General features: G+C 36.7%; 1 protein-coding gene and 1 non-coding gene across 8 annotated transcripts in view; both read right to left on the bottom strand.

The window, feature by feature from the left end:
* Nucleotides 1–26,590, bottom strand: part of TCF12 (transcription factor 12) — a 370,294-nt gene that overhangs the window by 173,904 nt on the left and 169,800 nt on the right. The window lies entirely within an intron of this gene.
* LOC120364080 (U6 spliceosomal RNA) lies at nucleotides 22,128–22,230 on the bottom strand. Its single transcript, XR_005579433.1, has one exon. It is a non-coding gene; the product is annotated as a U6 spliceosomal RNA (small nuclear RNA).

Below are 26,590 nucleotides of genomic sequence, written 5' to 3'. Positions count from 1 at the left end.
CCACGGCAAACAGTATAATTCAAGACTAGCAAAATAACCTCAGTTTCCATGCCAGTCATGTAGCCGCACTGGTAGATGTCACCATCTACACGGCCTCTGGAATGTATGTCAGCTCCAGACCACACCAAAATGCTATTTCATTCAGTATGAAAAACTGACATCCATAAAACTCCTGTTCCGGATTACCTTTCAATATCAGCTCATTTGCAGAAGAGAGACAACAGGCATTTTCTTTTCTTTCCTTTTCTTTTTTTGAGACAGAGTCTCACTTATTCACCCAGGCTGGAGTGCAGTGGTGCAATCATGGCTCACTACAGCCTCGATCTCCTGGATGCAAGTGATCCTCCAACCTCAGCCTCCTAAGTAGCTGGGACCACAGGCTTGCCAGAACAGACATTTTCTGAGCCCACTTAACAACTGAACTCTTCCAGTCTCTCATTAAAGTTGTCTGACTTCCCTAGACACTGCGATTGCTCACTCAGGTGGCTCTCACTAGAGATGAACATTTACCAAAAACATTTTAAGAGAAGAATCAAAATTTTACAGCTCCTACATGTAAAATTAGGTATGGTGGGGCACAGCAAAAAATACATAGAAATATAATTGTCTGTATCATATAAATAGAATATACTGATAAAATTATATTATTCAAGAAGCTGGCAACTTAATAGGAGAGACGGACATGCAGACAAATAACTGTAACGAAAGCCAAAAATGTACAAGCCAAAAATGTACACATGACTGTAAGCCCTGAGATTTCATCAATGGCAGGGATCATATAATCTATCTACAGTTTAAAAACAGTTCAACAAAGAATTATTAAGCACCTGACATATATCAGGTATTGGATAAGGCCAAGGGAAGAAATGAATCAAGACATCCTATCTTCAAGGAAATTCCAATCTAAAAGCAAGTACGGACAACCAGCACATTTCAGCATGACATGCATAGGGAGCCACAGACACAAGAGCAAAGGAGCACTGAATCCAAGTTGGGAGTTTAGGCAAGGCTTCCTGGAAAAGCTAAAGCATGGGTTGAAAACTCCAGGACAGCAAAACCATAAATGCTTTCATTACCAATGTATATCTGAGTAGTTAACACAGTATCTAGCAAATGGCAGAAATGCAGTAAGTATTGATAAATGAACTGCCAGATTTAATCAGGCAAAGAAAGGTGTGAAGGGCATTTCGGTTAAGGGAAATAGTGTGAAAGAAAGGCATCCAAACATAAAACACTTCTAACTAAATGGGTAATTATAAGCAGGTAAATAGTGGTAGGACCTAAAACTCATGACAAGAAATGACAGAAAATAAGGATGGGATATTTGAATACCCTGTATTTAGCTAAGGTCATGAGACAAACAAGGTTGATGGTCTAAAAAACTTTTAATGTAGTAAAAAACTGACTTTTAAAAAAAGAGATACAAAGTACTATGAGAAAGCATAAGAGAAAGAGATTAATTCCTATTTAGTATTGCCAAAGGATCACAAGATGAATATTTATCAAGGATCTGCTAAATCAACAATTTTACTGTGATTCCACTGCCCATTCCTTTATGAGTTACAGTATTCTAAAATCCAAGGTATACAGTATCCATATGGAGTGAGGGCTGTTGGATAAAGTAGGAGGAAGAAAAGAGACTCTATTTCTTGATTTTGTTTCCAAATAATACAAGCATAAAAAAAGAAACAAATTTTACTAGCTAGTTTACAACTATACTAGACTAGAGAGTCTCAAAAATAGCATTTAGTATCATGTCTAGTAAGAAAAAGATACTCAAAAAAAAAAAAAAAAAAAAAAAAAAAAAAAGGCTGTGGGCCAGGTACAGTGGCTCGTGCCTAAAATCCCAGTGGTTTGGCAGGCTGAGCAGGGAGGACTGCTTCACATCAGGACTTTGAGACTAGCCTGGGCAACAATGTAAGACCCTGTCGCTACAAACACTGCCCACCTCCTGACCTGCTGCCTAAAAAAACCCTACCACTAGCCAGTCATGGTGGCTTATACTTGTAGTCTCAGCTACCTGGGAGGCTGAGGCAGGAGAATCACTTGAACTTGGGAAGTGGAGAATGCAGTGAGCTGAGATCTCACCACTACATTCCAGCCTAGAAATAGAGTGAGACTGTCTCAAAAAAAAAAAGAAAAGTAGAGAAAAAGAAAACCCATGAGGGTAGGCATGAAATAAATAGCCCTTCATTAACTGCAAATTCATGACTAATCTATCATAGTACATGATAAAACAAAGGAGTTATTCTGAGAGAGTGGTTGATAGATAATACATTATCTCCTTTGGGGGAAAAATGCTAGCTTTGAAAATCTGAATACTTTCTTTTTAACTCTACCTTAAGGAAAAAAATCAAGTATTTTCAAGTTAATATGTATATACACAGATATGAAATTCAAGTGTGGCTAGTAGAAGAATTAAGTCAGTTTCTGGAATTCTAGCTAATAACTGTAAAGACACTTAGGTTGCCTTTACACTGGTTAAGACAAGAAAAACTGAAAAAGAAATTATATTAGACATAAAAATCTGAAAATATACTGGCTGCTTGGATGTCTATGTCTGGTTGTTGAGACAGAATGACCAGTGATTTGATCCAGATAGGTTAAGTCTCAAGAAGTAATACATATGTGCACATTGCAACCACTAACTGAAAAATCTATGGTAAACATTTTCCACAGGTAAAGTTCAGAAGGTTTTTGATAACTGGGAGGCAAGTTAAGGGTAACAGCACGGCCTAAAGCTTAAGCGAACTGGTAAGATGTCAGAATGTAATTCAAAAAAAATTTTTAAAAAGATACTTCAAATAAAAAGCACACACTGCCGATCCAAAGTATCCATTAAAGGGAAGAGAGGCCCTTCATCCGTATAGTTTTCTAGTTCAACTGCATCCAAAGTCTCAAGAGACAATCAGTGATTCTTTAGCATGGGTTAAGAGAAATAAATAAGAGTTAATTTGCTAAGACAAAATTCTTTCCTAATGAATCACTGCCCTTCAATCTGCTCTTTTATTTAACATTTACAAAGGTTGTTATTGACGTTTGCTGTATATCACTGCCAGGGGACCAAGCTGTGTCTGTGCTTAGAAAGAACACAATGGTGACAAGGCAGAGTTATAATCAACATAGAAGCTTGCCTTCCTCATACTGCCAAATATATCCTGGCCAAGCAACCTCATCCTAGACACTGCAGATCCAATTAAATTGATCATTGTACTGAATACAAGATAAGCTTTCTGCAATGCAAGAATTGACAGAACAAAGTTAACAGACAAAAATGACTCAATGAAATTAAAAACAACAAAACTTTATTTAATACGCCTTCCCCCACTTATATGTCTATGGACAGACTACTGAAATATAGTCTCTTCAGAAAATAAAAACACTTTTTATAAAATATCTGCAAGCTATGTTTGTAGACTATAAACAAGGCATCCCCAAACTAGGGCCCGTGGGCCACATGCGGCCCCCTGAGGCCCTTTATCCGGCCCCCCGCCACACTTCAGGAAGGGGCACCTCTTTCATTGGTGTTCAGTGAGAGGAGCACAGTATGTGGGGGCCTCCAACGGTCTGAGGGACAGTGAACTGGCCCCCTGTGTAAAAAGTTTGGGGACGCCTGCTATAAACCACTGTGGAAATTATACAAGTATTTTAATAACAATTTTCTTATTAAGAATGGCAAGACTCTAAATGAAATAAAATAACCTTCATCCAAAGTTGGGGGAAATGGTATTACAAATTTTAATTTACCAATAACAGAAAATGCTGAGTACTATCAATGCGCCAGGTACTACTGTTTGCATCAAGCATGTCCTTTAATTCTCAAACCAATACTACAATGTAAGTATAATTACTATCCTCATTTATATATTAAGAAATTGGCCAGGCACAGTGGCTCATACCTGTAATCCCAGCACTTTGGGAAGCCAAGGAGAGCAGATCACTTGAGGTCAGGAGTTTGGTAACAGCCTGGCCAACATGGTGAATCCCTGTCTCTACTAAAGATACAAAAATTAACTGGGTGTGGTAGCACGCGCCTGTAGTCCCAGCTACTCAGGAGGCTGAGGAAGGAGAATCACTTGAACCTGGGAGGCAGAGGTTGCAGCGAGCTGAGATCAAGCCATTGCACTCCAGCCTGGGCGACAGAGCAAAACTCCGTCTCAAAATAAATAAACAAATAAGAACCTGATGCTTAGAAACAAGAGCCAGAATTTGATCCCAGATCACACCTGCAGGAAAGTAAATATAATCCATAGTAATGAAGTTTTGCTCATTCATGGCAGAGCTTAAAATTATAGCAACATAAGAGGTTATTTTCTTTTCTCTTTAAGGGCTATTTTCTGTCAAAGTTAATCATATCTAATTTAGACCTAATTTTTATTAGTAAAGAAGAGGCTCAGATCCTTTTGTGCTACTTATTTTATTGGGTTTTAAACATGCTAAGAAGGCCAGACGCAGTGGCTCATGCCTGTAATCAGAAACACTTTGGGAATCAGAGGCAGGAGGATTGCTTGAGCCCAAACTTGGCAACCTAGTGAGACTCTGTGTTTACCAAAAAAAACAAAACAAAAAAAAAGAAAACAGCCAGGCATGGTGGTGCATACCTACAGTGACAGCTACTCAGGAGGCTGAGGTGGGCAAATGACTTGAGCCCAGGAGGTCAAGGCTGCAGTGAGCCATGATCGCACCACTGCACACCAGCCTGGGTGACAGAGCAAAACCTGTCACAAAAAAGAAAAAAACCCCAGGTGTTTAACAGTTGAATTTTAACATAAGGCATGCTTTTCTACTGCAGCTGTTTTTCTCCATAAACAAAACTGTCATTAAAGGAACAAACCTACATGACATCATTAGCAATTTGAAATTGATGCCAAATAATGATGACATTTGGAAACTTTTAGTATTCAAATCAACTCACATCCAAAAAGGGGAGTAAATAAAAGTTTTTAATAAATTACTTCATTATACTGTTCCCAGGCTTCTTTTCAACTATCCTATCACAATTAACCAAAATACTTCCTTCTAAGCTATTAAATTATATAGAGGAAAAATAAAATAATGAAGCACTGTAAACGCCATGAGAATCCCAATTATTACATAAACTATAACCTCCCAGATGGTAAGATCATATAGCTCTCATATATCACTTAAATAATTATTAAAAGAAATTTTCTACTTAGAAAATATTCCATAATAATATCTACTGCTGGGTTCAATGGCTCACTCCTATAATCCCAGCACTTTGGGAGGCCGAGGCAGGTGGATCACTTGATCCCAGGACTTTAAGACCAGCCTGGGCAACATAGCAAAATCCTGTCTCTACAAAAAACTACAAAAATTAGCCAGGCATAGTGGCGTGTGCCTGTAGTCCCAGCTACTCAGGAGGCTGAGGTGGAAGGATCTCTTAAGCCTGGTAAGCAGAGATTACAATGAGTTGAGATCATGTCACTGCTCTTCAGTAGAGCCAGAACCTGTCTTAAAAACAAAATAAAATAAAATAAAAAATCACAGTAAAAAGTAAGAGATTATTTATTAACCGCTGAGATCCATCACCTTATTTGAAACTCAGCTACATAAAGAATCTAAAGTTTATTGATTACCTATGAAAATGTGTGTATATGGAACCCTGGGTCAGTACAAATGATAGTTAAAATAGGCTCTGGAGTCAAGAATACCAACATTTCCTTATCACCCCTGATAGTGTCAAGTAAAAAGATACTTAATCTTGTCATGCTTCAGTTTCCTCATCTGTAAAATGGGATAATAATACCTACCCCACACTTTTTCCTAAGGATAAAATGAGATGATGTTATGGAAACAATCAGGACAGACTCCAAAACAGCAAGGAACTATGTAAATGGTAGTCTGGGGGCTGGACAGAAAACAGAAGGAAAATGAGATTTTCTTCCTATTTTTCTGAGTTCAGGACTGGAAGGAATATATCTCTGTTTTCCTCTTCTTTCTCATCTTACAACCTTCTCCTCCTACCTAGCATCTCTCTGCTTACCTGGCGCCCTGGGTGCTAAACTCTTTACTACAGATCCCGTCTTTTCAGTAAATTGTCATCCATAGTACACCACACTCCAAAGTGAGCAACCTTCCTCACTCAAAATTTCTCTGCTAGGAATTAAGCAATGGAATTTGACTAATTTATAACAATATATTAACATTCTGACAGATCATGTTTATCAATCCAAATCAATCACTAGTGGAATACAAGACATTAGTGAAACACAATTAAAACTTAGGCAAAAACAGACAGTATGGCCTTTCCTAAAAATCTGACTATAGGGTTGTGCTTTTATTTCTACTTACTACGGATTCTTCTAATATAATTCACATCTTTGCCAGGTCCTAAGTATTTTCAAAATATCTTCTATGACAGTATGCAAGTAATAATAGTTGTTTGTAAGCTGCTAATACTAATATCACTGCCACTTTCACCAAAAATTACTAGAATGTAATTCTGATGTTGAAACCCTAGAAATTATATGTTTTTCTTTATAATCAGAAGCTAACATCTAGACTAAAATACATTTATGTTTCATGTATTAGTTTATGTAGCTCACTCCATAAATAAATGAAGTACATTAAAGTTATTGCAACAAGAGGAACTAAAACATAATTTTTAAATAGAACTTTGGATCCCTAATCTTTCATTTTTCCAGTTAAAGGGTAATATAACCATTATCCTATGAGGCAAACAGAACCCAAAAGAATATTTATTTTCCAAAACTACAATAAGAGAACAAATCTAAAAGTTCAAAGTACTGTCAGCCTAAACCAAAGCTCAATAAGATATTTAATTGTTTGAGAATTAATACTGCCGTTATGCAACACAGTGATCAAAATAAAGATGGTTCCTGTTAATTTTCAATTTTCCTTCTTTGTTATGTTACAAAAAAAAAAAAAACAAAACAGAACAAAAAAAACCACCTCATTTTAGTCCTGAGTTTGGTAAACAAACAAACAAACAAACAAACAAAAAAACAGCTTTCATTCATTCACTTATTCAGTATATATTTATTAGTGCCTCCTTTAGGCAAGGCATTATGCTAGATGTCAAAAATATAAAACTATTTTAAACTCAACAAACTCTGAAACCAAGAATGTTGTCTATTTGGAAACAAATCAGCTGGATGTGGTGATGTGCATCTGTATTCCCAACTACTAGGAAGGCTGAGGTGGGAAGATCACTTGAGCCCAGGAGGTCTAGGCTACACTAAGCCAATACTCCAGCCTGGACAACAGAACAAGACCCTGTCTCAACAAACAATTACAATAGGTTAACCACCTATATTTTCTTCTGCTAGCTGAAGATACCTTGAGATGACTGCCAACTACAACCATTTCCCCAAGTAACAAGCTCCTGATAATAAATAGAAAATGTAATATGCTCCTATGCCAAAAAGTAATAAATAATCACATATTACTGAAACAAACAAGATTTCAAAAAGGGATCACAAAAAAATTAGCTGTTAGACTTAAATATGGTTCTGAAAATTTAAGCCACTCACTAAAGTTCTCCATCACTACTGAGAAGATCCAAGATTCTATTTCAAGACTGAGGCCATAGCCAGGTTTCATCTCTAAATTTACTAATTTTTTTCTTCTTTTTGAGACAGGGTCTCACTCTGTCTCCCAGGCTGAAATGCAGTTGCATGATCATGGCTTACTGCAGCTTCTACCTCCTGGGCTCAAGCCATCCTCCTCCTTGTCTCACACTCCTAAGTAGCTGGGACTACAGGTGTATGCCACCAAGCCCAGCCCAGCTGATTTTTTTTTTTTTTTTTTTTTTTTTTTAAGGTACAGACAAGCTCTTGTTATTTTGTCCAAGCTGGTCTTGAACTCCTGGTCTCAAGCAATACTCCTCCCCTGTCCTCCCAAAGTGCTGGAATTACAGGTATAACCCGGCCTCCTTTTCAAAAGGAGTTCTGTATCTTCCAACAGATTAATGACAGTATTCAAAGGTAAGGGGGGTGTTAGAAAATGAGCATTAAAATAAAAAGAAATAAAAAGAAAAAAAAAGCAAAAGAAAGGTAAGGGAGAGCCATTCAAGAAATGCTAATTTACTGAATATTGCTACAGTTCAGGCATATTGTAGATGATACAGTTATAAATATAAATAACAAAGAGACCTGCCCTCAAGGAATTTATAACTCATCAGAAAAAGGCAGAGGTGTATACAAATGTCTATGATAAAAGGTAGTAAGATATGCTACTCAGGAAGCTGCAAAAATTATTAAGGAAATACAAAAGCAGCAGTGACTGCCTATTTCTGAAGCTACAGATGTCAAACCTAAGTTAATCTTTGATGGATAAGAAGAAACTCAATGTCACCTAGCAAAGGCAAAAACCTGTGAAACTGAATTATTAGTTCTAGAAACAGGTAGTCACTGGGATATGGCCACAGTGCGGGGTACTTGGTAGAAATGAGGATGAGAAAAAAAAAGAGTGCTTTAGCCAGAAAATGAAGGTCTTTAAGTGCTACACTAAGAAGCCTAGAGGCTGTATCTTAGAAGTAAGACACACAGAACAATGACGTGCAGGAGATCCAACACAGCTTTCTTGTCATGAAAAAGTAGAATTCTTAACTGAAACTTAAAGTATTCAAACTGAAAAATCATGTTTTAGTTAAATGAGTTTGGATTTTCTTTTTATTCTCCTACTCAAATAAAATGCTCTATATTACTACAGCTTAATATGGAATATAATGTCTAGACAGTAATCTATTTTTATACTCATCATAAGCTTATTAAGTACAGAGTCTGAGTCTTTAGTAATTCTTTTGAAGGTAATGTCTTCTTCATCTTGATATTTCCCACACTCTTAAGCACAGGGTTTAGCAAATAGAAGTATTCAATAAAATATGAATATAGGAAAACTCTTATGAGAAAAATTATTATAATTTGTGCTATACCAAATCAATTTGACAAAAATGAACTGCCTGTCCACTGGTTTTCCACAAATAAATCTGGGCCACCTACACCTTGCTGGAAGGATGGAACCTCAACTGTTATACTGCAGAAATACAGCAATCTAAGTGGCCCTATCACAGCTTCTTTCCCTGAACATTTGTTGAGATCAAGTTGCAGCTGGGCCAGGCACAATCAGTCACAGTTAGACAGCTGAGGGCATTCCAAATAGTGGTATTCCTTCCTCCGCATTATCTGCCAAAGTAGTCATCCATCTTCAGGCAGAGCTAACCGAATGCCTGTCCTGAAAAAAACTGAGAGTTGGCTTCTTTGTATTACAATCTTAGATCACTGGAAAGTCAGATCACTGGAAAATTCAAGGGAGATCAGGCCACACGGTTAGTCTGGCCTAGAGGATATTCCCAGCCCCAGGCCTGTCTACCCAAATCTAGAGAGCTAGAGCCCTCAGCTGTCAGTAGGATCATGTTTCTGGACTAAAAAATTTGAGAACGATTCTCATTCCCACCTTCTTAAGACTGGATGAGGGGCAGAGGATTTTCTTTCCTTGTAAATCACATGAAAAATAAAAACTATACTCCAGAAATATTCCTGTGATCACTATGATGTTAGTTTTCTTTGGTAATCTAAAAGAAGTGGAGGAGACAGGGGTTAGCATCTTGTTCATATGGCACTCTTGGGTAACTCTTCACTTTCTCCTCTTCCACTTAAAAACTATTTACTCTATTCACGATAAACCACCCGAGTGTGGTGGCTCATGTCTGTAATTCAGCACTTTGAAAGGCTGAGGTGAGTGGATTGCTTGAGCTCAGGCATTCAAGACCAGCTTGGGCAACATGGTGAAACCCATCTCTACAAAAAATACAAAAATTAGCTGGGCATGCTGGCTCATGCCTGTAGTCCCAGCTACTTGGTGGGGCTCAGCCTGTGAGGCAGAGGTTGCAGTGAGCCGAGATTGTGCTGCTGCACTGCAGTCTGGGAGACAAAGTGAGACCCTGTCTCCAAAAGTAAATAAACAAACAAACAAACAAATCAAACCTACCGATTTCTCTGCACCACAAAGGCAAACTAAGAAAGGAGACAAGAGTTGGGCCTTCTGTGGCTGACGGTTGTCAGTGGTGATGCCTAAATTGGGCTGCAAGGCCTACTGATTAGTTCTATTCCCCTTTGTGTCATCTTTCCTCAACAAGAATAGGCCAAGGACCTCAGTCTAAATGATCTCTCTTGCTTAGGTCTTAGAGAGAAAAGGAATCGTCCCTGCCCACAGTGATCCCAACATTTCTCTTTTATGAACACAATGAATACCTAGAAAAAGCTGTAGGCACTATGTTTTCATACAGTATGGATGGAAACTCCCTGGGATCTGGATACTCCATGCCTCTGTCCAGGGTGAAATAACACATTCCTTCTACCAAGAAGCCAACCAGAAGTCAATTCAGCTTTAGCCACTTGTCACAAACTCCATCTTTAAAACAAGAAAAAAAGCTAGGGTAGAGTAAGATCACAGGGAGCCAAAAAAGAAAGGACAGTAAAAAGATGCTTCCATTTCAAATCCAATGTATGGGACTAATACCAGGCACAACGCATCTGAGACAGGATAGAAATGTGTCCCTCACTAACTGGAATTCTACAATTCTGTGCTCTGACCCATTTTAGCCCAGGAAGCTCTGCCATTTGAATCTCTTACTACCAGATCAAACTTTCCCCCTTTTCACTTAACAAGTTAATTGAAGTTGGCAATAATCTGAAGGTAAAGCTTTTAGAGTGTTTCAACCTTTTAAATATTAGTTAGTACTCTAACTAAACACAGAGGCTCACTTTCAGTTTTCTCATTTGTATACTGAGATGAACTAAGTCCCTTCTTAGTTTTCAACACCCAATGTATCCATTCTATCTAGGCCCAGCCCAAGCAACCTGTAGAGATAGACTGACCTTCCAAAAGAAAGGGTTTTGTGAAACTAGACAGAAAACAGCAGCCTTCATTATTACTCTTGCATTATTTTCTTTCCTGTACACAAAAAATCTCAGCTTCTTCAATTAAAGGCAAACTTTTGACCAAATTCTAAGAGCCAGTCAGAGAAAGTCAGTCATGAGCACCATGGAAAGAGGACTCCAGTTTCTCAAGTGGCACAGCATTTGTTTAGATTCTGTATTAAAAATGAAAATGTGATACACATTAGGTCAGAACCTATTAACACAAGACAAAAAGATTCAGTGTCACAGTTTCACACTATCTGTGACACTAATCTATTCTGCCAGCGCTTTCAAGGCAAAAGCATGGTTCTTTTCCCTATGAAATATTTAAAATAAAATTCCTTAAAATAAAAAAATCTTAATACTCAGGATTTTTTTGAGCCTACCTTGATCACATTAATTAAATCTTTCTTACTGTGTGCTTTATTGACCCTTAGAACCATTATCTTTCAAGGTAGTCAATTATGACGCTAATCAGATATATTATACATTGTTATGCTATCACAAGAATGCATGCTGAGAAAGGTGTACCTTTACAAACTGCTGGGTAATTTAGGAGTCATTTTTACTTTTTTGAAACTTCTAGTTGATCTCCTATGACATTAAATGATCCACACACTTTCTCATTAAAGTATTAGAACTATTTGTGTCTTCAATTAAAATATTTCATCCATCATATACAGCTCCATAGCCATTCTAACCTCTTTAATTTGTTCCCTCACAAATAACTGCTTTCTAGATAACTTATGTATTAATTTGCAATAAGTAGGAAATCTTTATGGCTGACTTAAATACAACTCTGATTTATGGTAATATATAAATGATTTAGATAAGAATATTTAATGATATTTTTTAAATCCCATAACTTTAACATTTTTATGAAGCTAGAAAGTCCAATTAAGCTACTTCTGACAAGTTCTATGCATTTTTTTTACATATACAGTAGTATCCATCTCAATAAAAACCTGAAATATTATATGCGACAACAGGTTAGATAAATAATCTGAACTAGTTCAGTTAATGGCTAGCCTAGGCCACAGGTTCAAGTTAACTAACTATAAGAACAAATTAAAATCTCTGATACTAAGACAAGAGAAACAAATTCTAATACAGAAAAAGGATAAACAAAATACAAAGAATTGGAAATTACTTAAATGCCACAGAAATTAACAGATATCCTATTAACACGATATTAATAATTATTATTATTGTGCAGACTTCTGCCTTATGAGAAATAAGAAATATATATATTTTTAAAGACCAGAAGTCTTACTCCCTTCCTAAAACAGGATCTCTGTACCTTTGCAATAGCTGATATCTTGATCCTTCTAGCTTTCCCCAGCTGACTACACACACTGAGGCACAGCGACAAAATGCCCAGAGAAAATAGACCCACTAGGGAAAACTATACCCTGCTTAGCTTTGCATGCATCAGTGGGCTTCACAGTGGATAAATATACCCTACAGCCAGATTAACCGACACACTGAAGCAAAAAGGGAAATTTGAGATTGAACCACTTCATCCTGAACCTCTTTTTAAGCAAGGGGAGGTTTATTTTTACTTCAGATTTAACATAAACAACATCACAAACCTGTCCTAATGACTCATCCTCACTAATAATACTAACCATTTGAAAAATATTTCTGAAAACTTTAAATTTATAATGCATCATAGCTTATTATGATTTTAAAAGAGCCATAATTATAGGTTTTGTTTCGCAGACTACAAAATTTTTGACAACACAGGAGAAAATATATTTCCATATTATTGGCTCTTTGTATACATTTTTTAAAAAAATAGTACAATCTTTAAAATAGTAGATAAAAAGAGCAGAATCTTTAAAAAACCAAGTGGAAGTTACGAATTAGCTCACTAACATTTTTCTCAACTCTGTTTTGAAGAACTCACTCCCACCCCACAACAATGTCCCTCACCCCCCCCCACCCCATCAAGAGCCTCCAAGCCAGATCTCCCTCAAAGGAGTTGTTTGCCTGAAACACCCAACCCTGGGGACCATCAGAACAACCTCGCCCAGATTCTCAAACTCTTCCTTTGGAGCCAGTTTCCTCTGGCTAGTAAAAAACTAAAATTGTGTGAGTTTCCTAAGAGAATTATCATTTTAGGGAGAAAAAGGATCTGACTGAAATTATAAAAGACAGTCAAAACTTAATTCTCAAACTGCATTTCTCACCCAAGTCAACTTGAGGACAGACCCAGATATAATTTGTTTTTGTGTCTTTCTATCATTCTGCCTGTAGGGTTGAGATAGGGAAAGAAGAAAGGTGACAGGAATCAGCCCTAGGTAAAAATTTTATCACTAAAGAATTAACTGAGATGTTCCAGTATTTTTCTCCTCTACTACCTTTCCCTTACCCCAGACATCAGTATGTCTTCTTACTAGGATGTTTTATGCAAATACTAAATTCTGAAATACAGATTATCTTGATTTTTGAATATTCTCAGGTTGTTGATGGTCTTTGATGCTTCCCATATCCTAATGCCCAAAGGCACAAGAGTGCTCTACACTCAAGGGAAAGGACTAAATGTTGACCAAAAAGCTCTTCTCACTTGCTAATATCATTCATTAGAATTGCAGTTTGTTAAAAATAAAAGTTTAAAAATATTCTTGACTTAGAAATCCACAAATCTTCAGTATTTATTTATTTATTCTTGAGGTAGGGTCTCACTCTGTCATTAGGCAGGAATGCAATAGCATAATCATGGCTCACCGTGTCTTGACCTCCTGGCTTAAGTGATTCCCCAACCTCAGCCTCTGGAGTAGCTAGGACAACAGGTGTGCACCATCAACACGGCTAAGTTCTTAAAATTTTATTTTATTTTATTTTTATAGAGACAAGGTCTCCTTAGGTTACCCAGGCTGGTCTTGAACTCTGAGCTCAAGTGATCCTCCTGCTGTGGCATCTGAAAATGCTGGGATTACAGGTGTGAGCCACCATGCCTGGCCAATGAACCTACATTGACACATCATCATCATCCAAAGTTCATAGTTTACATTAGGGTTCACTCTTGGTGTTGTATATTTTATTGGTTTGGAAAAACATATAATGACATAGATCTACCACTAAAGTATTGTACAGATGTAGCTTCACTGCCCTAAAAATTCTATTCATCTCTCCATCCCCCTTAACTCATAGTAACCACTGATCACTTTTTACTGTCTCTGTTGTTTTGCCTTTTCCAGAAGGTCATGTAGTTGAAAGTATACAATATATACTCTTTCAGATTGGCTTCTTTTACAGAGTAATCTGCACTTAAGGTTCCTGCATCTCTCTTCGTGGCCTGATAGTTCATTTCTTTTTAGCAGTGAATAATATTTCATTCTCTGAATGTACCATGATTTATCCATTCACCTACGAAGGACATGTTGGTCCTTTCCAAGTTTGGCAATTATGAACAAAGCTGCTAAAAACTTCTATGTGAATATTACTGTGTGGATTACTTTTCAACACTGTTGGGTAGACTTCATGGAACACAACCGTTGGAATGTATGGTAAGGGCATCTTTTGTTTTGTAAGAATCTGTCAAACTATCTTCCAAAGTGACTACACCATTTTGCAGCCCCACCAGCAATGAATGAGAATTCTTATTGCTTCACATTGTTAGCAGCATTTGATATTGTGAATGTTTTGGATTTTGACTGTTTTAATACATGCGTAGGGATATCTCATTGTCTTTTAAATTCATAATTCCTTAATAACGTACAATTCTGAGCATTTCTGCATAGGCTTATTATCTTTCTGGGTGAGGTGTCTGTTCAGGTCTTTCGCCAGTTTCTTAATCAAGTGCAAGTTTTCTAATTGTTACATTTTAAAAGTTCTTTATATATTTTATATACACATACAGTTCTTTATACCTTTATATATGAGACATGTCTTTTCCAAATATTTGTATATCCCATTCTGTGGCTTGTCTTTTTCATTATCTTGAGCAATTTAGATGCACATGGTAATAACAGACACAAGGTACAAAATACAAAAGGGTATACAGTGAAGTTTCTTTCCCACTTCTGCCTGCCAGAAATTCTCTTCCCAGAAGGCAATAATTATTGATTTCTTACATATTCTTTCAGAGATACTCAATTCAAACACAAAAGTGCCTGCTAATTTTTAAATAAACTTTTTATTTTGGAATACTTTTACATTTATAGAAAAGTGTCAGTAAAGAAAATTCCCGTATCTCATCTAGTTTCCCCTACATCTTACTTAACCATGCTACATTTGTCAAAACTAAGAAATTAACATAAGAGCATTACTATTAACTAAACCCAACATTTTATTAGGATTTCACATTTTTCCACCTATGCAATTTTTCTGTTCCAAGGTCTAATCCAAGATACCACATTGCACTCTAAGACACCACATTGCATTTAGATATGTATCATTTCTTAAACAAATTAGAACAAGTTTCTCTGTGCTTAGCCTTTTTTATTTAATGTAACTCAACACCTAAGGATAGGTCACGAACACCTAAGGATATGACTGTGATGGCTGTATAATATGCCATGCATGGATGTGGAGTAATTATTTACTTAAGCTTTTCTCTAATTTCTGGCTGCTTTGGTGGTAAACAGGAATTGTTGCTGTTTCCTATATGATTTGCTTTTTATACCTATGCTGACAGTAATCAACCACTTTTTAAACACCCCTTATAACGAACATAACAACTCAAATTTATCAAACATTATAGTTTATGAAGCAGCCACAATGTTCAATACAACAGTCCTGTAAACTTGCACTGATGTCCTGATCATGCAAGTGAGAAAAGTTAAGACTGTAATTGACTTGTTCAAGAGCATAAATAAAGACCAAACCAGGGTTTCTCATTAAAAACTTTTCATGGCTGAGCTCACACCTGTAATCCCAGCACTTTGGGAGGCCAAGGCAGGCAGATCACTTGAGGTCAGGAGTTCGAGACTAGCCTGGCCAACATGGTGAAATCCCGTCTCTACTAAAAATACAAAAATTAGCCAGGTGTGGTGGTGTACGCCTATAATCCCAGCTACTTGGGAGGCTGAGGCAGGAGAACTGCTTGAACCAGGAGGTGGAGGTTGCAGCAAGCCAAGATCACACCACTGCACACCAACCTGGGCAAAAGAACAAGACTTCATCTAAAAAAAAAAAAGATTTATTCTCATAGCTCCACACAGGGAATCCAGCTGAAGAATCAATGTGCTTAGCACACTGATCTAAGTACTAAGATTGTGTACTTAATATTGAGACAACTATCTTATTAAGCCTCCCCGAAAAAGTCTGTAAATATTTTTGAATTTTGTAGCTAAACATTTTTTCCTTCCTCTCATCTTCCAATTATTTTTATAAAATAGTCTTATTTAAATTTCTGTATAAATGTAATACATGCTCATTGTGAAAATCTAGCATATTTTCACATATACAGTGTATCTCCTGATACTTCCAATCAGACCAATGCTGACTTTTTGATATTATTCTTTCGATTTTATAATCTACACATATTATAGTAATACGTTACTCTGCCTTTCCACTATGAAATGCTGTGGAAAAATCATATCACCAAGTATTATTTTGAAAAGTAAGTGTTTTTTTGGTTGTGTTTTTGAGACAGAGTTTTGCTCTGTCACCCAGGCTGGAGTGCAGTGGTGCGATTTTGGCTCATTGTAACCTTTGCCTCCCAGGTTCAAGAGATTATCCACCTCTGCCTCCTGAGTAGCTAGGATTACAGGCACCCACAACCACACCCAACTAATTTTTTTTTTTTTAATTTTTAGTAGAGACTGGGTTTTACCATGTTAGCCAGGCTGGTCTTGAACTCCTTACCTCAAGTGATTCACCTCTCCCAGCCTGAAAGGTAAGTTTTAATGAGTGCCAATGTTATCCATCATATGACCATATTATAACTTAATTAGTTCCATACTGCTGGACATTTGGGTGATGTTAATGTTTCTTTATAAAATACTGTGTATGACAAGCATTCCTGTATACATATCTTTGTGTGTATTTTCAATTACCTTCTTGGGTTAAGTTCCATTGTGGTACAGCTAAGATACAATTTCTTCTTTTATTAGGTATAAAAATCCCTCTGCATAAGTGTGTTTGGGACTGTTTTCTTTATACAATTTGCATTTAACTTTTCCAAACATACATTCAGAAAGTAGCTGGCACCACAGAAGGTGCCATTGCACCTGGTTAATGTTTCAAAAAATGTTTTGTAGAGACAGGGTCCCAGTTAAACCCTTTAGACAGAAGACAGCTTTAAACTGAAAATGAATAGCATATAATAATCAGAAAATTCCTCAAACGCTAACCATTAATCACTGTACATGAAATTTTAAAAATAAGTATTTTATAAACTGCATCAAAATCCGTAATTTACATTTATCTTACAAAAAATATTTATACATAAGCCTAGAAAATGCTGTATTTTTATCGCACATACTCTTTGGAGAGATTTCTCATATGTTGGATAGTACAGACTCTCACTAGAGCAACAGTGTATTTTTTTTTCATTAATGGGCTATTCTCACACTATCCTCTCATCACAGATTCCCTCGACATACTTTACAGCTGTTCTCTGAAGGCTTCTCTCTACATTAGGCTGCTCAATAGTGACGTGACTGCCCAAGTGCCACACCTCTACTGAGAAGCTGAATTTTCATTTTCCTCTCCCAATGTACACTAAAGCTACAATCTTATATTGCTATCTTAAGTAGTTGGTTTTTTCTAAAACACTTTTGATTATAGAAAAGTAAGGGAAACAGGATTTCAGATGCAGAAAATTTGGTATTTGCCTAAAAATTTGCCAATATCATGTCTGAAAACAGAAAAACTCACCTAGTAAGTTACCATTCTGTATAGAACCAGAATAGCTCTAGAAACTTTAGAAATAATCTACCACCACAACCACCCATCATCATGTCTGACTTTGTTTTTGAAATAAAAAAGAAAAAACCTGGCACTTTCCATAAAATTTCACATATATAACTTTTTTGTTTTAAAGACAAGAGTCTTCCTCTGTCACCTAGGCTGGAATGCAGTCACATGATCTTGGCTTACTGTGACCTCCGGCTCAAGGGTTCTAGTGATTCTCCTGCCTCAGCCTCCCTAGTGGGATTACAGGCACATGTCACCATGACTGACTAATTATGGTATTTTTAGCAGAGATGGGAGTTTTGTCATGTTGGCCAAGCTCGTCTCAAACTCCTGACTTCAGGTGATCCACCTGCCTCAGACTCCCAAAATGCTGGGGTTACAGATGTGAGCCACTACACCCAGCCACCATATATATTAATTCTTCAACAAATTTACAGAGTTACTACTATCTGAAGTATTTTCGTTAAATTACCTCGAGCAAGACTGGCAAATACAGCATGTGGAGCAAATCCAGGCCACCAACTGTCATTTTTATAGCCCCATATCAATGATATAGAAGTACTTATATAGCTATATAAACATATAAGTAGTTGTATGTTTATGGCTTAGTTCATAAACATACAACTACTTACATGTTTAAGTAGCTATAAAAGTACCTATGTGATTATCATTGATTTTGTATGCTGGGCCACAAATCTTAGACTATTTACTATCTGACTCTTTGTGTACAGTTTGCTAATCCCTAATTTTAGGGACAAGTGTCGAAACGTATGTAAGAGAAGTTAACAAAATTTACAATTAACTATAAATAATCTCACTGATTTAATTTGCTGGGAAGTGGCCTTGTAATGTACTCCCTTTTAATTGTGACTCTCTAGAAATTTCATGGAACTTGGGAATTGTGATAATCCTCCAAAAGTATATTCAAACTGAAAAACAAATATGTAATACAAGGATGACTGTGGAACTACCAACCCATACCATGTATATGGAAAATACCCAAATAAACATTTTTCAAGACAAAGAATTATTTAAAAACTCAGCCCCCTATATATATAGTGTGTGTGTGTGTGTTTGTGTGTGTGTGTGTGTGTATGTGTGTGTGTATCAGAACGTCCTGAAATACAGGTAGAATGGGAAGTTCAAGTGTTCACAGAAACCTAAAATCAGGGGCCAGTAATGGTGGCTCATGCTTGTAAATGTTGCACTTTTAAGAGGCCAAACCTGGAGGATCTCTTGAACCTGAGAGTTCAAGACCAGCATGGACAACACAGCAAGACCCTGTCTCTACAAAGAATAATTTTTAAACAATTAGCTGGGTGTGTAGTGGCACACACATGTAGTACCAGCTACTTGGGAGGCTGAATGGGAGGATCACTTCAGCCTGGGAGGCTGGGGCTGCAGTAAGTCACAGATGTGCCACTATAGTCCAGTCTGGGCAACAGAGCAAGATACTGTCTCAAAAAATAAAAACAAAAAACAAAAATCACTATCACCAAAAAAAGAAAAAAACCTCTCTAAAATCTAAAATCACAAATAAAAACAACAAATCCCAAACTCGAAGTCATAAAAACCATGAGTTATGAAAGGTAAAGGCTGAATTTTCTAAGAAAAAAAAGAAGCTGAGATATGGAAATAAGGAGATTACAAAAATGATAAATTGATACTCAAAATAACCAACTGTTTTGTGGGGCTTCACTTAAAATGTGAGGCTTATTCAACTATAGCAATGTAGTAAAAAACCTATACAATTGAAGGATCAAGATGCAATGGAAATCTTCAAACAATAGTGATAATTTGTACAATTTAAACCAAAGCAATTCAGTATATGCTTTCAACTTTTTCTAAAAAATTATTTTGGTCGCGAATTGAAACTTATGTAAATACCATGACCACTAATCAAGCTACTTCTAATTCTTCAATTAGAAAGAGGTTCTAGAGTTTTCACGATATGAGGAGTACCAGTAATCCCGCCCCCTACTTCTGTTCTTTACAACATATTACTTCTCAATACTCCCAATTGAGAACCACTCAGGTAGATGATAGCTAAGGTCCATTTCAGTTCAAACATCTATGAGAATTTTAAGGTTAAGGTATTTATTTTAAATAAAACATTCTGAAAGCCTTTATTAAATGATGAAGGTATCATCTTTACTCTAAGAAGTGAGTCTGGGCCAGGTACGGTTGACTTGTGCCTATAATCTCAGCACTTTGGAAGGCCGAGACAAGATGACTTAAATCTAGGAGTTCAAGAGTAAGCTGGTTAACACAGCAAGACCTCATCTCTATTTAAAAAAAAAAAAAGGAGAAAAAAAGAAAAAAGGAACAAGGAGAAGATGGAAGGAAGGAAGGAAGAAGAAAAAGGAAGGAGGAGGAGAACAAGAAGAAGGAGAAAAAGAAGAAAGAAGAAGAAAGAGGAGGAGAAGGAAGGCATCCGAAATGTGGGGGAAGGGGGGGGAGGCAGCTAATCTGAAATGTTACCACAGAGGAGGTATGCTCTGCTAATGCTGCTCTAGGACTTTTCCTAATCAAAACAGTGTCCAAAATTCTCCACAGTGTGCTATGGTGTGCTTCTGAAATTCTATGCATATAGCAGAACTGTAAAGTTACAAAAGCTCCTTAAAACCAATCTTTCTCTTGTTCTCTAGTAACCACGTAGCCACAGCCCCTGTCATCCACCTCACTACAGGCAGAACTCAGAACATCTCTGGTCAAGAGTTCATGTTCACTTGGCTAGAACTAGACACAAAAATGGGAGGATTCAAAGAAGAACCGTTTATCAGATCTATGTAACTGGCCCACTATAAAATAATAAGGATCCCTATAGATGACTACTGATTATAGACAATGCACACTCAAGTGACAGTGAGGAAATGGATTGCATAAACAAATAAAAATAAAGTTGGTCTACTTTATTTAAGTTCCTAGAGTCTGCAAGGAGGCACGGTTAATTCAATGTTGTGAGCTCCTGAAAAAATCCATTACATCAGACAATTTAAACAAAATAACAAACCACTTCTGTGAACTATCCTTGACAGTATAATAGCTGTCTCAAGGTGAAGTCGATCACTTTGATCAATCTTTTGCTGAATATCCCATAATAAAAACAAAACAAATCCACTGTAAGTTGAATACTATAAAAAAGACTGAAGATTTCATGAAGTCCATGAAAATGATTTTAAAGAACCATTTAATCATATATAAAATCACTAATGGATTAAGATCTGAGTTAGACTCAGTAGGTTAATAACTAAGGAGAAAAATCAGTAAGATTCAAATGTGAAATACAGGACATATGTACTACCATATAAATTTTCTGAGAAAAATACACCAAAAAATCTAATTCTTTATTTACTCTAAGACCTAGTGAATAATACATAGCTCACTTTTAAAAATTATATTAACTTCAGTTTTAATTTTTGAAAGTTTTTTTTTTTAATTCAAATAAAATATTTTTCCCTGTACTTTCTGAAATCCTACTCTTTCAAGTAATTCATTCTAAGATAAATTCTCCAAAGATAAGCGGGATTTGAGTCCATATAGGAGTACTCTGGAAAGAGTGGAACGTCTTTGAAACTAAGCTGTTAGTATTACTTTGGTCTCTCTCAGACTGGGTAGAAAAGAAGCCTTCAGGTCATCTCTGGTTCACAGAAACAGCTACAGAGAATGGCTATCAAAATTCATTCCAATTATGGAAAGAACTGCTTTTTAGGCTGTAGAGGCAGGGCAGGGTCATGGAAAAACATCATACTGCCAGGAACAGAATGTTGTAAATTAAGTGGGCAAGTCCACTGAAAAGAAAACATTCCATACCACTAAGAAATAAGGTGCCTTACAATATAGCAACCCAGAAGAACAACTTAGAGCAATTTGGATATACTGGAGTGAGAGATACAAGAGAAGGAGAGACCAGAACATTGTACTCCTACCTTTTCCCACTTCTCAAATTTCCTCTCCTTGGCCCAATTTGCCTCTCTAGTTCTGTCTTTATTTATTTATTTATTTATTTATTTTATTATTATTATTTTTTTTTGAGACGGAGTTTCACTCTTGTTACCCAGGCTGGAGTGCAATGGCGCGATCTCGGCTCACCGCAACCTCCGCCTCCTGGGTTCAGGCAATTCTCCTGCCTCAGCCTCCTGAGTAGCTGGAATTACAGGCACGCGCCACCATGCCCAGCTAATTTTTTTGTATTTTTAGTAGAGACGGGGTTTCACCATGTTGACCAGGATGGTCTCGATCTCTCGACCTCGTGATCCACCCGCCTCGGCCTCCCAAAGTGCTGGGATTACAGGCTTGAGCCACCGCGCCCGGCCTTATTTATTTATTTATTTATTTATTTATTTATTTAAAATAAAAATTATGGAACACTTCACGAATTTGTGTGTCATCCTTGCGCAGGGGCCATGCTAATCTTCTCTGTACCGTTCCAATTTTAGTATATGTGCTGCCAAAGCGAGTTAATTTTATCTTATTCCTTCAACAAAATATTTGTAAGGTGAAAGAGGGAGGCCTGATGACACTATTTAAACCCCTAGGTCCCCCATGCTCCAAATCAGTCTACTTCAAGCCTTCTTACATAAACGAGTTAATAAACACCACTTTGTGTTTAACCTGATTTAAGTTACATTCTGCCACTTATAACAGAAAGAGAGTGCTGACTGGATTAAATGCTACCCACAACAAAACTTTTCCTGATCACCTCTGGTTGTGCCTGAACATAATCTCTTCTGAATGTCTGTAAGAATTTATCCATATCACTGACATTCTGCCATCAATTATAATTATTGAAACTCTTATCCCTCTATCACACTAAAATAATAAAAGTCTGTAAAGACAGATGGAATATTATTCACTTTAATATTTCACCATATAGTACTTTCACATGGTAAAGGGCAGAAAAAAATGGATAAATGAATACATGAAAAAGATGGAGGAAGGTATTCCACAACTCAGACTAGTTAATGAGAGTTTAAGCAGTAGTAAAGGAAGGAAAAGATAGCAGAGCTATAATGCAGAAAAAGGTAGCAAATGAAACAAGTGGTTGAACACAGGAAGTTAAAAAAAGAGGTGGGGGGGGAAGTGATGTAGTAGAAGGGGACTGTGCACTAATTAGAATCAAGAGATTAAGGGCCATGTTTCTTCTTCTTTTTTTTTTTTTTTCTGAGATGGAGTCTTGCTCTGTTACCCAGGCTGGAGTACAATGGCATGATCTTGGCTCACTGCAACCTCTCCTACCTGCATTCAAGCAATTCTCCTGCCTCAGCCTCCAAAATAGCTGAGGAGATTCTAAGAATGTGCCCCCATACCTGCCTTTTTTTTCTTTTTTTTTTTTGGTATTTTTAGTAGAGATGTGGTTTCACCATGCTGATCAGGCTAATCTTGAACTCCTGACCTCAGGTAATTTACCTGCCTCTGCCTCCCAGAATGAGCCACCATGCCTGGCCAGAGCCATGTTTCAAACTAATGAGTCATTTTATTTTTCTTGGCTTTAGTGCCTTCAATTGTATCCAGGTTCCTTTCATTCAAGTTTCTCTTGGTGCCACCATTTTGTCAGTACAGCCAAAGGCCAGAGAATGTAGATCAATGAATATACAGCCATATTCTTTTATGAAACTTATGGTTAATAAAATATTGGAAAAAGTATAAAGGCCTCATCCTTATGAAATACTGTCAAATCAGATACTATTTCCCTTAAACACATTTATAATCATTTTCAATATCTCATCTAGTGAAGAGATTTCAAGTGTATCAAACTTAGATTTATATATGTATACACACACACAGACACACACAAATTTTGTTTTGTTCTGAGACAGGGCCGGCTCTGTTGCCCAGACTGGAGTACAGTGGAGTGATCTGGCTTACTGCAACCTCCACCTCCTTGGATCAAGCGATCCTCCCTCCTCAGCCTCCAGGTAGCTGGGACCACAAGCATGCACCACCACGCCTGGCTAATCTTTTGGTTTTGGGTTTTTTTTTTTTTTTTTTGTATAGACAGGGTTGCACTACATTGCCCAAGCTGGTCTCAAAATCCCAGGCTAAAGCAATCTTTCTGCCTTGGCCTCCCAAAGTGCTGGGAAGATGAGCCACTCCCCTCAGACAAAGAAAGATAACTTTTGAGAGCAGGGTTGTATTATGCTTTGATTGTCTGAAAATGGTGATTCTACATATTTTGTAACACTAGCACATTTCTGGATTTTTCGTAAGTTACAGTGCAAGTAGTATCAACTTTACAAAAGAATTTTCTTTGAAATTTGGTTGTTTGAGGTACCAAATATGCAGGGAAAAAAGTGTACTTGGGCTTAAATTCCCAGACAAATCCACAGAAACCTATTTAATCCCAAATGAAATGGAAATAAAACACTGAAGCTTTGCCAGAGGGGCCCTTTAAGTTCTGAGATACAGAAGGTAGAGTTAAGCAGAGATTCTAGCAGCAATGGCAAGACACCTGCTTTGCTTATAAGTCAAATGCTTGTAAGAGAGGTTTGACAGTAATATATTTGAACAATTAGACCCAACCTGTTAAATCAGTTAACATGCCTAAAATAAGTTACAACAATATATATAGTCTGCCCTCTGCCTGTGGGTTCCACATATGGGAAATCAATCAACCACAATTTGAAAAAAACTTACAGGGACAAAAAGGGTTGTTGCATCTGTCCTGAATGTATACAGACATTTTTTTCCTTGCCATTATTCCCTAAACAATTCAACATAAGAACTATTCACACAGCATTTACATTGTGTTAGGTATTATATGTAAGTTATAGATGATTTAAAGTATATAGGGGGATGTGCGTGGGTTATATGCAGAAACTACACCATTTTACATATATAAGGGACTTGAGCATCAGGGGACCCAATCCCTCACAGATACTAAGGGATGACCATAGAGCAATTCTATTTTACTTTTTAGAGAACTCTTAGGCATCTTTTTTTCTCTCCCATTAAACAACCAGAAACATTTCCCAGTGTCCCATGGAAAACTAGTTTCTCAGAAGCTAATGATGCTTTTTACAAAAAATCTTCTGTGCCTAATATGATTTGGGGGTGCAGAAGGCTAAACGAAGTTAAATAAGCTTTTTCTTTTTCAGAGTCTTTAACATTCCAAAGTACAATCTGAATTTCTAAGAGGGAGCAACTGATACAAAATGGTGTTCAAAGTTATTTCACTGTGGAACCTTTTTTCCCACGATCATCCCTCAACACCAATGTCTCCATAATTATGGATTAAGAAAACAGTGAGCTAGTAAAAAACCTGAGATATGAAGAAAGAACAAGTATCTTAACCTAAACAGTGTAGTCTAATGGAAAGAGCATTCAACTACAAAGAGTCAGGAGATATGAGTTCTACATTTAGTTTTGACATTTACTGGCTTTGTGACCTCAGAAAGAAACAACCGTCCTGTGCCTTAGTTTTAATCATTTGCAAAATAGCAATTATAATTACAGTTGCAGCCTTTTTCAGAGTTGAATAAAGTTACTAATTTATGAGATTATGGAACAGTAAAATTCTAGAGCTGATACAGGACCTCTGAGAATTCCCAGCATTACCCTATCAGAAAGGTTACTTTTAGAATCTAGATTAAAATCCGTATCTCCTAATTCTCAGCCCTGCAATTTCCCCCTGTATCACCACATATTACACTCATTCTTTAAAATAAAAATTATTAACAAACCATTTGTAGAGGTAAAATAGAATCTCAGAAAGGAACATACTTAAGGGTCTCAGAAAACAAGCAAAACTAAAGATAATCTTATATCATAATTCTTCCATTTATCACCTATACACATAAATACATCCAAATATAAGTAAAGCTTATAAACTTTGAGGGATAGAAAGTTAACAGCAGTTTATTACACAGTCACTTGAGAATGAAAGGTAAGCAATTCTGTGAGAATAATTTGTTTCTAAGTTCAATCAGTAAACTGATCCTGACATCATCAAAAATATGACTAATTATCCACAGGTAAAGGAAAACAAGTTTACTGAAATTAATGAGAAGATCGAGGGTAGAGAAAGGGACCAGAGCTGGAAGAAGCTTGAGATAGACAAGGCTACTTGGTGATAGTAGCCTTGAACTGACCATGGTCAGTTCTTGACTGCTATGGTCAAGGCTTTTCATATAGTTTTAATATTACAGAGTACAGAACTGTTTGGTGCTAATTACCTAGCAATGTGCCAAAATGATGTACTTATTTCACCTGCAACGTAAGAAAAGCTCTCTTTCCCATAGCGACAAATCAACAGGATAATTCTGCAATTCATAAAAAGAAGCATTAACTGATTCAGCATAATAGCTTTACTTCCTGTGTAAAACACTTCAAAATATCTAAATGAATATATAAATGCACTTTCTGTTGCAAATTGTTCATTACTGAATCATTATCGACCCTTGTTAGACAAAATTTCTAATTTTTGCCATGTACAAAATCACTAAAGTGTTTGAAAGCTCTATCACAGAAGACAATGGTGCTTTATAATCCACTATTACTTCAGGCAAATGTGCTTATGGCTGAATATAATACTCAAAATAACAACACTCCCTAGACATACAATCCCTCCCCCACTTAATGGTGCTTTTATATGTTGACAGCAACATGAAATGTTACCACTTTCCTATTAGTTTTAACTGTTTCTGAGCATTCATCATTCACAGCACCACCACCTCAACTGTTAACCTGTTGTGATGATAGGGTATCAACAGTTCCAAATGCTTTGACTACTACCATACACATATCAGCAGAACTTTAACAATTTAGGTTTTTTAGGCAGAAACTCCCTTCAATTATCAAACAGCCAGAAAAGTTAGTCT

The sequence above is a fragment of the Saimiri boliviensis genome, chromosome 2 (assembly GCF_048565385.1).
Source record: "Saimiri boliviensis isolate mSaiBol1 chromosome 2, mSaiBol1.pri, whole genome shotgun sequence".
NCBI classification, from domain to species: Eukaryota; Metazoa; Chordata; class Mammalia; order Primates; family Cebidae; genus Saimiri; species Saimiri boliviensis.
This window is presented reverse-complemented; position numbering and strand designations above follow the sequence as displayed.